General features: G+C 37.7%; 1 non-coding gene across 1 annotated transcript; it reads right to left on the bottom strand.

Annotated features, from left to right (window-relative positions):
• Positions 1–2,805: 2,805 nt before the first annotated feature.
• On the bottom strand, positions 2,806–2,914 carry LOC130977365 (small nucleolar RNA R71). The gene has a single exon (XR_009085059.1). It is a non-coding gene; the product is annotated as a small nucleolar RNA R71 (small nucleolar RNA).
• Between the last annotated feature and the right edge of the window lie 2,817 nt (positions 2,915–5,731).

The raw sequence follows: 5,731 nt of genomic DNA, 5'->3' as shown, positions 1-5,731 counted from the left end.
GCATTCATGGGGATCCGGAAAGTCTAACCTTGTCTGTGGTATTCCGAGTAGGATCCCGGGAATCCGGAAAGTCTAACCTTGTCTGTGGTATTCCGAGTAGGATTCCGGTATTGAATGACTGTGACGAGCTTCAAACTCCTGAAGGCTGGGCGTGATGACAAACGCAAAAGAATCAAGGGATTCTACTCCAACCTGATTGAGAACCGACAGATGATTAGCCGTGCTGTGACAGAGCATTTGGACCATTTTCACTGAGAGGATGGGATGTAGCCATCAACAAGGGTGATGCCTCCAGACGATTAGCCGTGCAGTGACAGCGCATAGGACCATTTTCCCGAGAGGATTAAAAGTAGCTGTTGATGATGGTGATGCCCTACATACAGCTTGCCATGGAAAGGAGTAAGAAGGATTGGATGAAAGCAATAAGAAAGTAGAGATTCGAAAGGATTCTAGCATCTCCACACGCCTATCTGAAATTCCCACTATTGATTTACATAAGTATTTCTATCCCTTTTTATTTCCTATTTATTATTAATTTTCAAAACCCATAACCATTTAATCTGCCTAACTGAGATTTACAAGGTGACCATATCTTGCTTCATACCAACAATCTCTGTGGGATCGACCCTTACTCACGTAAGGTATTACTTGGATGACCCAGTACACTTGCTGGTTAAGTTGAACGGAGTTGTGGAAAGAAAGTGCTGAGTTAATTTTTATGCACATGCCAAAGAGCCATTATTGTTGATCACAATTTCGTCCACCAAATTTTTGGCGCCGTTGCCGGGGATTGTTCGAGTTTGGACAACTGACGGTTCATCTTGTTGCTCAGATTAGGTAATTTTCTTTTCAAAAACTTTTTCAAAATTTTTCTTTTCTTTTTCGTTTTTCCAAAAATATTTTCGAAAAAAAAATAATAAAAATCCAAAAAAAATCATAAAATCATAAAAACCAAAAATATTTTGTGTTTCTTGTTTGAGTCTTGAGTCAATTTTTAAGTTTGGTGTCAATTGCATGCTTTAAAAATTTTCTTGCATTTTTCGAAAAATTCATGCACTCATAGTGTTCTTCATGATCTTCAAGTTGTTCTTGGTAAATCCTCTTGTTTGATCTTGATGTTTTCTTGTTTTGTGTTGTTTGTTGTTTTTCATATGCATTTTTCATTTGTTAGAGTCCATGCATTAAAGATTTCTAAGTTTGGTGTCTTGCATGTTTTCTTTGCATTAAAAATTTTTCAAAATTGTGTTTTTGATGTTCATCATGATCTTCAAAGTGTTCTTGGTGTTCATCTTGACATTCATAGCATTCTTGCATGCATTCATTGTTTTGATCTAAAAATTTCATGCATTGAGTATTTTTGTTGTTTTTCTCTCTCATGATTAAAAATTCAAAAATCAAAAATATATCTTTTCCTTTTTTCTCTCCAAATTTTCGAAATTTTGGGTTGACTTGGTCAAAAATTTTCAAAATTAGTTGTTTCTTACAAGTCAAGTCAAAATTTCAATTTTAAAAATCTTATCTTTTCAAAAATGATATCTTTTTCATTTTTTTTCTATTTTTCGAAAAAAATTCAAAAATCTTTTTTTTTTATCTTTATATCAAATTTTCGAAAATCTACTAACAATTAATGTGATTGATTCAAAAAATTTGAAGTTTGTTACTTTCTTGTTAAGAAAGGTTCAATCTTTAAGTTCTAGAATCTTATCTTTTAGTTTCTTGTTAGTAATTAATTTTAAAATTAAATCTTTTTCAAAGATATTTTATCTTATCTTTTATATCTTATCTTTTTCAAAATTTTATCTTTTTCAAAATTTGATTTTAAAATATCTTATCTAACTTCTTATTTTCTTATCTTTTAAAAATTTGATTTTAATATCTTTTTCAACTAACTAATTAACTTTTTGTTTGTTTCTTATCTTTTTCAAAACCACCTAACTACTTTTCCCTCTTCAATTTTCGAAAATATCTCACCCTTTTTCAAAACTCTTTTTAATTAATTAATTAGTTTTAATTTAAATTTAATCTTGTTTCTTATCTCTAATTTTCGAAAATTTCTAACCCTTTCTAAAAAATATTTTCGAAGTTTCTATCTCTTCTCTCTTATTCTATTTAATTATTTATTTACTAACACTTCTCTTCATCTCTCTTCACCTAAATATCCGAACCCACTCTTCTTCATTCTTCTCCCCTTTCTTCTTCTACTAACACAAAGGAATCTCTATACTGTGACATAGAGGATTCCTCATCTTTTCTTGTTTTCTTCTATTTCATATGAGCAGGAACAGGGAAAAAGGCACTCTTGTTGAAATTGATCCTGAACCTGAAAGGACTCTGAAAAGGAAACTAAGAGAAACTAAATTACAACAATCCAGAAACAACCTTTCAGAAATTTTCGAACAAGAGAAGGAGATGGCAGCCGAAAATAATAATAATGCAAGGAGAATGCTTGGTGACTTCACAAAGCCAACGTCCAAATTTGATGGAAGAAACATCTCCATTCCTGCCATTGGAGCCAATAATTTTGAGCTTAAGCCTCAACTAGTTGCCTTAATGCAACAAAACTGCAAGTTTTATGGACTTCCATCTGAAGATCCTTATCAGTTTTTAACTGAGTTCTTGCAGATCTATGAAACTGTAAAGACGAATGGAGTTGATCCTGAAGTCTACAGACTCATGCTTTTCCCTTTTGCTGTAAGAGACAGAGCTAGAATATGGTTGGATTCACAACCTAAGGATAGCCTGGACTCTTGGGATAAGCTGGTCACTGCCTTCTTGGATAAATTCTTTTCTCCTCAAAACCTGAGCAAGCTTAGAGTGGAAGTTCAGACCTTCAAACAAAAAGATGGTGAATCCCTCTATGAAGCTTGGGAAAGATACAAGCAGTTGACCAAAAGATGTCCATCTGACATGGTTTCAGAATGGACCATATTAGATATATTCTATTATGGTCTTTCTAAATTTTTGAAAATGTCATTGGACCATTCTGCAGGTGGATCCATTCACCTAAAGAAAACGCCTGAAGAGGCTCAAGAACTCATTGACATGGTTGTAAATAACCAATTCATGTACACTTCTGAGAGGAATTCCGTGAATAATGGGACGCCTCAGAGGAAGGGAGTTCTTGAAATTGATGCTCTGAATGCCATATTGGCTCAGAACAAAGTGCTGACTCAGCAAGTCAACATGATTTCTCAAAGTCTGAATGGATGGTAAAATGCATCCAACAGTACTAAAGAGGCAGCTTCTGAAGAAGCTTATGATCCTGAGAACCCTGCAATGGCAGAGGTCAATTACATGGGTGAACCTTATGGAAATACCTATAATTCATCATGGAGAAATCATCCAAATTTCTCATGGAAGGATCAACAAAAGCCTCAACAAAGCTTTAACAATGGTGGACGCAATAGGCTGAGCAATAGCAAGCCTTTTCCATCATCTTCTCAGCAACAGACAGAGAATTCTGAACAAAACACTTCTAATTCAGCCAATCTAGTCTCTAATCTGTCAAAGGCCACTTTCAATTTCATGAGTGAAACAAGATCCTCCATCAGAAATCTGGAGGCACAAGTGGGCCAGCTGAGTAAGAAAGTCATTGAAACTCCTCCCAGTATTCTCCCAAGCAATACAGAAGAGAATCCAAAAGGAGAGTGCAAGGCCATGGATATAATCAATATGGCCGAATGCACAAGGGAGGAGGAGGACAAAAATCCTAGTGAGGAAGACCTCCTGGGACGTCCCTCAAGCAAGAAGGAGTTTCCTATTAAGGATCCAAAGGAATCTGAGGCTCATATAGATACCATAGAGATTCCATTAAATCTCCTTCTGCCATTCATGAGCTCTGAAGAATATTTTTCCTCTGAAGAGGATGAAGATGTGACTGGAGAGCAAGTTGCTCAATATTTAGGAGCTATCATGAAGCTGAATGCCAAGTTGTTTGGTAATGAGACTTGGGAAAGTGAACCTCCTCTGCTCATTAGTGAACTGGATACCTGGATTCAGCAAATTTTACCTCAAAAGAGACAAGATCCTGGCAAGTTCTTAATACCTTGTACCATAGGCACCATGACCTTTGAAAAAGCTCTATGTGATCTAGGGTCAGGGATAAATCTTATGCCACTCTCTGTAATGGAGAAGCTGGGGATCATTAAGGTACAACCTGCCTTGTTCTTATTACAACTGGCAGACAAATCATTGATACAAGCTTATGGAATAGTAGAGGACGTGTTAGTAAAGGTTGAAGGCCTTTACATCCCTGCTAATTTCATAATCTTAGACACTAGGAAGGAAAAGGATGAATGCATCATCTTTGGAAGACCCTTCCTAGCCACAGCAGGAGCTGTGATAGATGTCAACAGAGGTGAATTAGTCCTTCAATTGAATGGGGACTACCTTGTGTTTAAGGCACATGGCCATCCCTCTGTGACAAAAGAGAGTAAGCATGGAGAGCTTCTCTCAGTTCAGAGTCAAGAAGAGCCCCCACAGTCAAACTCTAAGTTTGGTGTTGGGAAGCCACAACCAAACTCTAAGTTTGGTGTTAAGACCCCATATCCAAACTCTAAGTTTGGTGTTGGGACTATATAACATTGACCTGATCACCTTTGTGGCTCCATGAGAGCCCACTGTCAAGCTATTGACATTAAAGAAGCGCTTGTTGGGAGGCAACCCAATTTTATTTATCTAATTTTTATTTTATTTTATTTTATTGTTATTTTGTGTTTTATTAGGTACATGATCATGTGGAGTCACGAAAAAAATATAAAAATTAAAAACAAAATCAAAAATAGCAGAAGAAAAATCACACCCTGGAGGAAGCACAGACTGGTGTTCAACGCCAGTAAGGAGCATTTGGCTGGCGTTCAATGCCAGAACAGAGCATGAATCTGGCGCTGAACGCCAGAAACAAGCAACATTCTGGCGTTTGAACGCCAGGAATGTGCCTTGAGGAAAGCTGGCGCTGAACGCCAGTAACAAGCATGGAACTGGCGTTCAACGCTAGAAACATGCTACATATGGGCGTTCAACGCCAGAAACATGCTTTACATGGGCATTGAACGCCCAGAACGCGCACCACTCGGCGTTTAAACGCCAGAATGGTGTGCAAAGGTATTTTACATGCCTATTTGGTGCAGGGATGGAATTCCTTGACACCTCAGGATCTGTGGACCCCACAGGATCACCTCAGGATCTGTGGACCCCACAGGATCCCCACCTAACATATTCCCACCTTACCTCCTAATCCTATTTTACTCTTTCCCATGTCACACTTCCCAAAAACCCTTCACCAATCACCTCAATCTCTCTTCCCAATCACTTATTCACCACTCACATCCATCCACTCTTCCCCATAAACCCCACCTACCTTCAAAATTCAAAAACAATTTCCCACCCAATCCCACCCTAAATGGCTGAACCTACCTTCTCCCCTCTCCCTATATATACCCTTCCATTCTACTTCATTTTCACACAACACTACCCCCTCTACTATACCTTGGCCGAATCCATCTCCCCTCACTCTCCTCCATTTTCTTCTTCTTCTTCTTCTCTTCTTTCTTCTCTTGCTCGAGGGCGAGCAATATTTTAAGTTTGGTGTGGTAAAAGCATAAGCTTTTTGTTTTCCATTACCATCAATGGCACCTAAGGCCGGAGAATCCTCTAGAAAAGGAAAAGGGAAGACAAAAGCTTCCACCTCCGAGTCATGGGAGATGGAAAGATTCATCTCCAAAAGCCATCA

Source organism: Arachis stenosperma, chromosome 4 (genome assembly GCF_014773155.1).
Source record: "Arachis stenosperma cultivar V10309 chromosome 4, arast.V10309.gnm1.PFL2, whole genome shotgun sequence".
NCBI classification, from domain to species: Eukaryota; Viridiplantae; Streptophyta; class Magnoliopsida; order Fabales; family Fabaceae; genus Arachis; species Arachis stenosperma.
Note: the sequence above shows the minus strand (reverse complement) of the source record. Positions and strands in the feature narration are given on the sequence as shown.